General features: G+C 40.7%; 1 protein-coding gene across 7 annotated transcripts in view; it reads right to left on the minus strand.

The window, feature by feature from the left end:
• Positions 1-12,511, minus strand: part of PEAK1 (pseudopodium enriched atypical kinase 1) — a 252,118-nt gene that overhangs the window by 116,738 nt on the left and 122,869 nt on the right. For all 7 annotated transcript variants that reach the window (XM_031956806.1, XM_031956808.1, XM_031956809.1 and 4 more), the window contains one exon: positions 6,618-6,785. The gene's annotated coding sequence lies outside the window, so the exon portion shown is untranslated. The remainder of the gene's footprint in view (positions 1-6,617; positions 6,786-12,511) is intronic.

Consider the following 12,511-nt stretch of genomic DNA (forward strand, 5'->3'; position numbering starts at 1 on the left):
TACTGAATTCTTCCTGTATGTCAGGCCCTGGAGAATCCAAAGGGAAACAGGTCCTGCTCTTGGGGACTTTCAGTCTAACTACATGTCTCCCCCAAAGGGTTTGTAGAGGGGACTGCAGAAACAGTTAGGTTCCCCCCACCCCATTCTTCCACCACCTGAAAAGAGTCAGGCTTGGAGGAGGTGACAAGGTCTACCACGAAGCGAGTGTTTAATGCTCTAAGTCTGTGCCAAGGAAATTTGATAATGGTTAATTCTGACGGTCATGGCTCTTTTCAACAATGAAGTGATTCATGCCAGTTCCAATGGTCTTGTGATAAAAAGAGCCATCTGCACCCAGAGAGAGACTGTGGAGATTGATTGTGAATCACAACACAGCATTTTTTGTTGTTTGCTCACTTTTTGTTTTCTTTTTAAATTTTTTTCATTTTTGATATGATTTTCTTGTGCAGCATGATAATTGTGTAAACATGTATAGAAGAACTGCATATGTTTAACGTATATTTGATAACTTGTCATTTAGGGGAGAGGGTGGAGGGAAGAGAAGGAAAATTTTTTTTTGGAACACAAGGTTTTACAAGGGTGAATGTTGAAAATTATCTATGTATGCATTACGAAAATAAAAAGCTTTAATAAAATAAAAAGAAAAAAACAGACAATTTGATAGATTGAGTTGGTCCCTGTGAGACACAATCTGGAACCAGAAGTTCCCTCCCAGAGTAGCAATGGTCTTCTCACAGACAACACAAAAAACACTGGATGAGCTGTTGGGAAGGCTGCATTTCTGACTAAGGCTGTGAAACTAACTAGCTGTGTCACTTTGGGGAAGTCCATTAAGCTTTCTGGGTTGCAGATTTTCCCTTCTGTAAACTCAGGGCATATGCCTCCCTCTGAGGTTCCTTCTAACCCAGTGAATCTTATGCCGCCATGACTAAGAGTGCACCAAAAGGTGCAGACTGCATCACAGCATTTCTCCTCCAACTATTCCATACACATTCACTATTATTCAATAACTCTTCCGTATTCAGTATTTGCTCAATGGATGAAGCCTGAAACCAGGGAGGGGCACCAATGGCCAAAGATAACTGGCCTCCATTTTTTACTTCTTCTGTTCTGTCAATGGGAAAAATGAACAAAGGTAGTGGACCCTGTAAGCCTAGATTGGGAAGCCTTCCATTTAGGGTCAAGTCCCCGTTTTGTGATGGATCCAAAACATTGGCTCTTTTACCACAGAAGCCTTTGGGGCCAAAGTTTGATTTTTCAGGTATAGAGTTTCAGGTTCCTTGGCTCCCCTTTTATCTGTTTCTTGATCATTTTATTGTTAGGGCTCAAATGTTGTCACAGAACTAAAACTCTAATCAGTCAGATTCTTTGATAAGAGTATATAATTTTTGAGGGGAGAAATTGGTGGAAGAGAAAGCTGAAACTAATAATTAAAATCAGATATTTATATTTAATTAGATGATTCTATTACTGGTTACTCTAATAATTGAGAAAGTTTTTCAATAGAAGGGTGAGGTAGACATATGGTGTTAAATGTACTATTGTATAAAATTATAGTTTCTATAAGGAAATACAGGTTATTTAAAATAATATCAGAACCAGCCAAGTTTTGTAGATAACACTTAGACCATTACTGGAAAACAGAACAATCTGGATGTTTCCTATGCATTTCTGAGCATTCTGGGCTACAGTTTCTGCCAATATTGGCCTTGTTACAAATGCGACTTTCTCTTGTTCTTGCTTTGTACAGTTGAGGACAGTAAAGACAAGATATAATTGAATTCTTAAAAGGGATTCACTGATTTACTTACTCCTTTTGGCACAGCTGATAGTGGCACAAAAGGGCTTTCATTCATGCTTTAATTATGAAATGAATCTATAATTAAAGAATAAAAATGCCATTACTATATTATTAATTAGGTGTTCAGATCATTAGGATTCTATTTATACTTTTACTGTCAATGCCAATAATCTCTTCATTTAAATTAAACTCCGCCTTGATTCAAATCAATAGGACCTCAAATAGCTGAGACATTGGAAAGCTGAGCACGTGCCCCACAGGCATCCAGTGACCCAGGCTTAGTTGACATTTAAGTTACAAGCATTTAGAAACAAAACATAAGGTCTTTAAATTAACACATGATTGTTTCTGGTAAAAGAATTATGGGCAGGTCCATAGTTAAAGCAATGCTGCTTACTCTTTCTTCCGATAACCATGATGTCTCTAACAAAGCCAATGATCTCTTCCAAAGAAAGCTCTGAAAGGTGCCTGCCCAGCCCAGCTCTGTGGTCTTCACTGTTCCCTAACAGTTAGTATCACCTAGGCCATCCTGATGGAAAGACAGGAAACAGCCATGAAATGCAGCTGTGTGGGAGGGTGTGCTTTCCACCCCTCTGGGTCTGCCTCTGATTTCAATGCAGCTGGATTCTGTGGCTCTGGAAGAATGGTCTTTGGGGGCCCTCCTAGGCTTGCTCTGCATGGATGGACAGACAGACACACACACACTCACACTGTCTCCAGCAGCCGGGCACTGTCTCTGGCTAAGGGTTGATGCAGAGAGCTAGAACTTAGATGACAGAGCCTCCGGCACAGTCTAGAGGCCTGACCCCTCCTCTTTTATACCTGCCCTCTATTGGCTGGCAGTGCAGGTAGTGTTCCCATGCCCAGGAGCCTAACTCTAAATAGCTAAAGATGAGCTACCTTCCCACAGTCTCTCCATCAAGACCTAGCTCTTGGTCTGCTTGCTCCTGGGCCCGGGTTGGGCTGGGGTCTAAATTATCCCCTGGGAGCTAGTGGGTTTTTCCCTCCTCATCTGCCTTAGATCCTTGTACTGAGTTTGGCGTTTCAGACAAAGGCCTTTAAGCCTCGGGCAAAGACCTAATACTGGCCTATCTGGAGCCACAGACACCAGGCCTGATCGTGGCCGAGCGTGGAGACTCTTGAGGTGGAACTATAACCATGTCCCATTAGTGTGGAAACTAAATCCCATAAAGCAGTCCCATTATTCAAATTCACATTACTCAAAGTTATAATTATATATAAAGTATGATAACTGGTTCTAGTCCAATGGAAAGATGCAGTGTTATCTGCTATTAATGTAATAGAACAGCAAAGGATAAGAAAATGCATTTCTGATTCATTTAGTACAAAGTAAAAGAATAGGTAAAAAAGCAAAATTTTAAAAATTAAAAAACATTAGACTTAAAGATAACTCTACAATGAGAAAAGCATCATTTTTTGTCATTTAAAAGATTTCAGTAGCACAGAATATACTTTCTTCTCTGTCTTTAAATCTTTACACACATGCTGGAGGGTACAAAGAGATTGCCATCATATTCACATCCTAGTGAATTTACATGCTTTGATCAATGCTAGGGGTAGCATCTGTAATTTCTGGCTTCCCAACTTCGAAAACTCAAAAGATATCTTCAAATTCTTTGAGCATGGATTCCTTCATTTGTACACTGTGCTTCTTGGTTGGGCGTTAACATCTAACATCTTCAAAGGCTTGTTTAAATCCAGGTTGAATTTATTCTATCTTACAAACTTCTAAGTTCTGGAAGGCACTTTTTAAAGAATAAGCCAGTTTCACTCACATTAAATTTGTTAATCAGAGTATCCATTTCCTCCTTATCTCCTTGAGACATCAGGACTCGCCAGATCCTACGTCCTTGCCTCCACTGCCCACTACCCTGGCAATTTTAAATCTTGCAACTGTACTTGATGTTGAACATCAAGATTTGTCTGGATGGCTGCATTGCTCGTTCCCCCCTTCTGAGGACTCTGCATCTTTCATAGTGGTTCCTTGGTCCTTGCAGCTGGTTGTGGACCACAAAGAGATGCTGCCACTTTTCCTTCTCTTTTCCTTTTTGCTGCATGCTTTGTTATGCTCCATACTGCCCACTGAGGTGTTCCTACACCATCTTATCTTGGTTTAGAATAACGATGATGATCTGCATCCAGAAAGAGGACTGTGGGACTGAATGTGGATCACAATATAGTATTTTCACCTTTTTTGTTGTTATTTGCTTGCATTTTGTCTTCTTTCTCATTTTTTTCCTATTTGATTTTTCTTGTGCAGCAAGATAATTGTAGAAAAATGCATAGAAGAATTGCATATGTTTAACATAAAAAAAAAGAACGATTATGATAATGTTCATGCTGTTCAATTACATCAAGTTTTTGCTCCAATGTTAACAAGTTTCTTTTTTTTTTTTCAGAGGGCGGGTGGCTGTCAATGTTTCCATCTCAGCTTTTCAGGGATCTTTTTTAAAAAACACGAATACACAACTATTGGTACTTATGTAATGCAACAATACATGGCAAGTGGAGATAGATGATGAAGCATATGTTAAAACCCCTGATTAGTTCAGCATATCCCATAATTGAATTCTAATGGTAAATGGCAACTGCTATCTTTTTATTATCTTCATTAAAAAAGAATTCTACATTTTTGGAAATCAAGTTAACCACGACCAAGTTGAGCTGGTGCTGTGTGGGGGTTTGGTCTAGTTCTTCAGCTAATATGTACCTGCTAGGAGGGGTGGAAGAGAGCGGAAAAGTTGAAACAAGTTTTTGCAAGGGTCAATGCTGAAAAATTACCCATGCATATGTTCTGTCAATAAAAAGGTATAGTGAAAAAACAATAATATGTACCTGCTGCTAATCTATGCCTAGGGAATCAGCATCTCCCAAATGGAGAAGCCCTTCCCCACTGCCTCTCCATTCTTGCCCTCCTCATTCCTCTTCCCTCTGCAGATATTGTCCGTGAACAAACTTGCCGTCACCCTCCCTCTGTTCCTCTTACAGTCTTTTCTGCCTTCTAGTATTCACAGAATCCTGACAAGAAGATAATGCAATGCTGCTCACTCTTCTTAGTGGGCTGGTCAGGAGTAAAAGTTGGCCAGTTTCCTGCTCTCCCCTGACCATTCTGGACATTCTCTGGCTGTTGCCATCAACTCTCTCTTCCTTTAAGGCTCATCATGGTTCAGATCCTTCCCCTCTCTTTCCCTCCTCCCCCCTTTCACAATACCACAGTAATTAATGCCCACCCTGAAATGACTTTGCATATTTCTGTCATGCACCCACACGATGGAGATCCTACAGCTCCTGACTTGGTATAAGCCCTTATCAGTCAACAAGTATAACAGCTTCAAATCAGTCCTAGCCTTTCCTTCTAATCCATCTTCCACAGTTGTGAGAATATTCCCAAACCAAAAGTCTGAGGTTCTTACTTCTCTACTCAAAATCCTTTGCTGACCACCCATGAAAAAACTCATTCTTTTCTCTTAAACATTTCAAATTTCTTGTCTATTGAGCAACCGATCCAGCTAGATTTACTTACTTACTGAAGGCAAAGTGATCAGAATCATATCATAACCCAGAGTCAGAATATAAACTTGGGTCACACTCTTCCACAGATGTTCCCTGTGCCTGCTGGAGACAATGGGCACTGAATGACAGAAATCAAATACTGAGACACATGAGCAGGAAAAACCACTGACCCATTTTTAGGCCAGCACTCTACCCACTGCACTAGCTACGAATTACTGTGTATGCTACACTGGCCTAATAAAGTGTAAGTCTTTTGAGGGCAGACTTTTTGGTTTTTCTTTGTATCATTTCATTGTCTAGTACAGTGCTTTGCACAGAGTAGTTGCTTAAAAAAAATGTTTGCTGAACTGAACTGAGTTCTCGACTTTTCTTTTCTCCCTTGAATTTCCCCAAAGAACAAAGAGCTTAATGGAATAAGATAAAAAGAGAAGTGGGGGTGATGGGAGGAAACCACGGCAGGGAAAATGAAGGCCATAATGTTTTGGTCATGTATACTTATTGTGTATCTAAGTTATATTTTAATATATTTAACATCTACTGGTCATCCTGCCATTGAGGGGAGGGGGTGGGGGGGGGTAAGAGGTGAAAAATTGGAACAAGAGGTTTGGCAATTGTTAATGCTGTAAAGTTACCCATGTATATATCCTGTAAATTAAAGGCTATTAAATTAAAAAAAAAAAAAAAAAAAAAAAAAAAAAAAAAGAAAATGAAGGCCAGAGCAATAAAGACCAAAGGGAGGAGATGAGAAAAGCCAAAAGCTGCCACATTTATATCCACTTCTCTCCCCACCAACTCTGACTGCTTAGTACATTTATGAGGTGGAAGGAGAGCAGGAGGCACAGAGCACGGAGGGAGGGGAAAGAGAAGAAAAGAAGCCTGAAAGAAGAAAGGAACTGAAGAATGGTATTTCCGGAGTGCAGAGTCCTACGCACACATGGAGGTTCTGTTATTTTCCATAGCATGAAAAACCGTTCAGCGAGAGAGCATTGAAATGCATGTGTCAACCTCTGAACATGATGCTTTGTTTTTAGATTGACTTAAAAGTGACTGTTGCTTTAGGCGGTATTATCAATCTGAAGAAAGAAGAAACAACTCTTCCAGAGCTAGAAAATTAGATGTTAAGCACCCAAATAAAAATGTCATTTTGCTTAATACTAGTTATAAAATTAACAGCTTTATCAATACTTTCGGCAACTCCATTTAAATTTAAAAGAAAATCCTCTCCAATCATCTTATGAGCTCCAGATGGGTAAAGAAAACAACAGAAATGAAGTTCATTTACCATTTACGTGAGAAGCACTTGATACAGCCCAGGGCCCAGCGTGGCTTTAGCAGCAGATGATGGAAGGGTTTGTTATAACTTCAAGGTGCTTTGGATTTCGCCAAGGTGAATTTCCTTTCTTTTTTTTGTCTTACTCTTTATGTTGCTTTATCAGGAAAACAATGTGTTCTGGAAGACAAAAGGAAAAAAGCTCTCTGTGTTCAAATGCCATCTATACATATCAGTTACCATAATTTTTCTTCTCAGAATGCTGCAATGGGCAGCATTCTTAGAGACCATGGGGCTCAATACACTCATTTTATAGAGGAGAAAACGAGAGAAAGAGAGGGCACTAGTCCAAGGTCACAAAGAATTATAGTGTGTCATTAAATGAGATAACCCATGTAAATGGGCTGTAAACCTTAAAGCTCCATAAATGCTGGCAAGGATTATCATCACCATTATTACAACTAGAAAGGTGTCTCAGATCAACTCCTCCGGCTCTCAGCTTACAGAGGAGGAAACAGGCCCGAAATGAGATTTTCTTTGTTCCCAGTGCTATTCAGACTCTAAACCGCAAGAAACAATTTCCTGAAATGCCCCCTTAATGCACTTCATTTTAGAAAAACCTCCCATTTTGTTTGTAAATTGGCTCCTACTTCAGGAACTCAAAATGCTTCTGAGGTTGGATCTCCAACCACTCGGGCAGTGCTTGGGACTTTCCAGCCTCTGTATCCCAGGTTTACCCTCAGTGTCTTCTAAGAGCTAGTTATACTAGATATGCTTCAGTATTAATCTTTTCAGAGATCACTGAACATGGGGATTTTTTTTCCAATATTATAAAAATGACAAGCAGGAAGACACAGCCACAACATTCAATTTTGGAATGTTTTCCCTAAGCTTCCCCCCCCCCCCCCAGGCTATAAAGAGAGATGCTACCAAATGTAAAAGTGTTTCTAAGTTAACTTCTGAAGTTATATACCATATGCTTCAATAATTTGAGGATTTTGTGATTTGGTCAATTTTCTAAATAATCATAAAATGCAGACATTCCAAACCCTTAATTCTACACCAGTGTTCGTGAACAATGGCCAGTCACATTCATCACAGAGAGGTCATTTCTTTTGACACAGGCATCTCTGTACTCGGGTGGGTACAATTAAAGACACAGCCTATTGTCTGGAGGGTAGACAAAGCCTTTCCAGAACTGGGTAGGACTAGGCTGACCTTTCCTGTATTACTTTTGCAGCCTTTCAGAATTCTACCCAGAATCTCTCCATACTAGGATGAGGTACTGGAGGTGAACTCAGCTGTGGGGTAGACTCAGAAATCATTAGGTGTTGATGAACCTGTGATCTCAACTGTGCAGACTGCAATCTGTCTTCCATCTATTCTCTTCTCTAAATCCCTGACCCAGCTTGCTGGGAGCCCTTCCTTCAGACCTGCGGGCATTACATGGACACTATTAAAGCATGCTGGTGGACAGCCCATTATCCCATGCTCTGCATAAATAACTAGTCCACTTTCTACTCACTTTTCTCTTTGATAACAGCTTTTTTCTATGCTTTTCATATGCAAATCTTCAATAAGATCACACGATAATCTCCTCACACCCAATATGGAATTATACAGTTAAGTGGCACAGTGGATAGAGAATAGCCTGAAGTCAGGAATACTCATTTACTGAGCTCAAGTCAGGCCTCAGACCAGCTGTGTGGCCCTAGGTAAGTCACTTAATCCTGTCTGTCTGTTTTCTTATCTATACAATGAGCTGGAGAAGAAAATGGGAAACCATGCCAGCATCTTTGCCAAGAAAACTCCAAATGGGTCATGAAGAGTCAGAATTGAAATGACTGAATAACAGAAACAAAATTTTAAAGGGACCCATTTTTTTTAAAAAGCACATTTTGATAATACCAGGCCATCCTTTATTTTCGCTTTTCCTCTATCAAAGCAGTGAGTAGAACCACTTCATTCACAGGTCTTTTGCTAAAGTTGTTATGCAGCATTCATAATGAATAGAAGCAAAGAAGACCATGAAGGTCATGTCGGGTTCTGAACCAGTTCCCAGATTTTGTGATTCTCCAAGTACGTTGGCCCAAGGTCTCAAGGTGAAATTAATAAAAGAACCCAGGATTTCTGTTTCTTAGGACACTGCTTGTTCCGTTACACTGGAATTATTTCTATTCTTGCAATAAAACTCCTTGCTCTTCCAAGGAGGGGAAATTATTGGGCTGCTTTCCCATGGAAGCTACAATTTTAAGTCTTTATTTTCTGAAGGTTTCATAATAATAGTAGAGGGAAAAATGAATGAAATCCTTATTGCTGAATATCAGCATCAATAACCACATAACCACACCTCTCCAGCTCTGCTCTGGAGACCCGGATTGCTGCCCAGCTGGTCTTGGGGTCATAATGGTCAGTGTTCATCATGTTCTATGCCATGATATGATGGCCCTCCCCTCCCCTGTTACAGAAAAGGCTCTCTGCACCCCCGGGGGTGTTAGATGTGTGATTTCCTAATCCTGCTCGGGGCTTCATTAGTGACTCAGGTTCCTGTGAGTCCAAGGGAATCACTCTCTTGGAACAGAAAGGAAATTGGATCTGGAGCCCCAGGACCCAGTTTGAATCTCTCCTGACACCGACTACTGTGTGACCAGGACTAACCTCCATGAGCCCTGATGTCCCTCTCTGTAAAAGGAAGTGAATGCTTGTCCACCTGCCTCCAAGCTCCCCCCAGAGTCACCCTCACGATTACCATCAAGTGACTCTGGTCTGGCAGCTGAGACTCCGGGCTTCCTTGTTCCTGGCGTGGCGAGGAGGCCCAGAACTTGGCAGTCCCTTAATATTCATGTGGCTCGGATGGTACAAAGGGAAAAATTATTCAGCAAGACGAGCATAATGTCAGCTTATTTCAGGGACAGATCTGAGCACAAGCAGCACAGCGTGGGTACGGAAAGGAGAGACTCTGAAAACCCTGAATGGCGCAGTCAGGAGATGCAGGAGAGGCGGGCTCCACACCAACTGCCAGGGGCCACCGAGTAAGGGCACACACAGAGGGGAAGAAACAGGGTCACCTGGGGTGGGGGGTCTGGAGTCTTCCTCCTTGTTCTCCTTACCAACAGTCTTCACGGGAACACTGTCCCTTCCACTTCCGAACTACGAAAGCTAAGGCAGAAAGCCGGGGCAGCGCAACACTCTTGGGAGATCACAGAGACAACCCAGAAAAGCAGCTCAACTGGAAACCCATCAATATCCAATACAAGGACACATTATGAAGTCCGAAATGTCACCGCCCAAGAAAAGACTAATAGTTGTATCAAGTCCTCTTTGGGGCCAAGTTTCAGTTAATGCACAGATTTTGCTCAAACTAAATCCAATTTTTATGTCGATTTAAAAGAGAATTTTTTTCCACATGTAAATGCAACAAGGCTCCTTCTCCTTTTTCTTCTGGATTATATCCAAGTGTGCTAAACAAACATCACAAAAGGAAAGAGGCTGGGAAGACTTGCTTTCAACAACTAAAAGTAACAGATCCCCTCCTCCCCCATTTATGCAACAGCCTTTAGATGAGTCACAATCTCAGGCCTTTCCCTCTAGCTTCCATGGGGCTAGATTTAATGTGTTACAGACAGACTCAATCCTAGAGGGATAGAAGGATGAAGGGAAGGAAGAGAGGAAGGGAGGGAAGAAGGAGGGAGGGAAGGAAAGAGAAAGGAAAGCAAACCAATATAGAGAAAATGAATTTGGAAACTCAGCTTGAAGTAGCCATATATTCAGCACCAAACAGCAAACCAAAGGCCTAACACTAATAGCATAAAAGTAGCATAAGAACACAAGAGATATGTCATATTTACCAGCAGTATTTTCTTTAGCAAGACATAAAGACTGAAAATGAAAGAACCTCAGAACTGGACAGGACTTTAAAGATCATGCAAATTGCCTTATTTTATAGGATCAGAAAAGGGAAATTATTTATTTATGCAACTAGTAAATAGCATTTAATAAATGATTTAATAAAACCCAAGTCTCTTTTCAACTCTGCAATGATCTGTTTAAGACACAGGTCATTCCAGAGCCCATCATCTCAAAAATAAAACTCAAATCCTCAGCAGACGCCAAAGGTTTTCCACATTCTGACTCCAACTTTCACCTGCTCCTCAGCAGCAAGCCTGCAGCTCTGCCAAACAACAATTCCAAGTGTTCTCTGAGAACAATTTTCCCTTTCCTGCCTTGGCACACTTGCCAACCCATCCATCAGGCTCACAATGCCCACCTTCATCCCTGATTCTTAGGAGTCCCATTTTCCTGCAAGGTTCAGCTTTGGTTCTACCTCTTCCATACAGACATACAATCCCATACCATGCAGCTCCACACTTAGTGTTCTCCCTCCTGGGATGCACTGGTTTTTCAGTACCATGTTGTGCCCTCCCCCCTGAAATGGAAGCCCTTTGAAGAGAAGCTGTGTTCCATTTTTGGGTCTCTGGATTTTTGGAACCTAGCAGAGAATTTTGCAGATAAGAGGCTCTTAATATGTATTTACTGAATTAAGTTGGGCACAAAGAGTTATTGATTCAACTGAAATCTAAATGTTTCTTAGGGACAAAATCATGCAGATGACAAAGTCCAACTATCAACACCCCTGATGGGACTGTTTTCAGGTACCTTGTCTGAAAGATCTACAATCAACAACAAATTACCTGTGACCTTTGTTTTTCTTTCTGTCTTTCACAAACAAGTGGAAAATACAAAGGATTTAAAACAGATGAAGTAATGAAAAGAGCAACAAAAATCTGAGGGGCAATTATTGCCATGACTTTGCACAGTCTGGAGAACTGAAATTGTAACTAACGCCCCCGGCTGATTTCCAAATGAAGAAAAACTTCTCAGTATCTCCATAGAAGTCTCCTTGAGCTTCCCAGATCTTGGTGAAGAGGATGCATAACCATTAAATTTTCATTTTCTCAGTATGTGAAAATTTGTTTCTGCCCACACCTCTTGTTCTCTTGCCAGCCCCTCTTTCAAGCCAACATATGACTAACACAAAGTCATCTCTTTAAGGAACAAAATGCTTATTCAAAGTCAGTCAGAAACTCAATGACCAAGTTATTTTTGCATATACTTTGGAAAGATTTTGTGCAAAGAATTTTAAGTATGGAATTGTATAGGCCCATTCTGCTTTAGAGACAATAGTTACTTTTAACTTGCATTAATTAAATGTTCTACACAACACTGTCAAGTCCAATAGTTGGCTTTCTGGTTAAGGATGAATGAATTTCATTACTATTTTACAGACATGAAACAATTGTTTGGTAGCATTTTCTTCTTCCAGTAGACATGATTTTTTCCCTCTATTCCTAATTTCCACAACATCAACTTTTAAACTAATTTTAAATAAACAGCTCTCTGTAGATTTCAGTTTCAAAATGAGGAGAGATCTCAGCTTTTGGCTGCCATTTTTCACTCTACTTTTCTGGTCACTTCCTCTGATTACAGTAGAGTCTCTTTCCTTCCTGGTGTCTGCCAAGTTCTTGCTATCAAATCAAAGAAGATGAATTTGAATTCCAGGTCTAGAATTTACTTTCTGTCATCTTGGGCAGATCTTGACCATACTGGGTCCTAGTTTTCTCATCTGGGAAATGAGAAGACATTCTAAGGTTTTGATGAGAACTGAACAGATGATTATACAACTCTAGAACACTTTATTCCCTCCAGAAGGATGGCTTGTGAATACCCCTTTCCTTTTGAAGTTCAAGCTGGGCTGGAATCTTTGCTCTGACTCCTAAGTCTATCAAACGTTGCCCAGATATGTGGTGATGAGGATCTCTGGAGGACAGCCAGTGAAGGTTAGGTGGCAGCCATCACAGAGTGGAGAGAATGTGTGGGCTTAACTGAAATCCAAATGCTGTTTCCTG

This window comes from Sarcophilus harrisii, chromosome 2, assembly GCF_902635505.1.
Source record: "Sarcophilus harrisii chromosome 2, mSarHar1.11, whole genome shotgun sequence".
In the NCBI taxonomy this organism is placed as follows: Eukaryota; Metazoa; Chordata; class Mammalia; order Dasyuromorphia; family Dasyuridae; genus Sarcophilus; species Sarcophilus harrisii.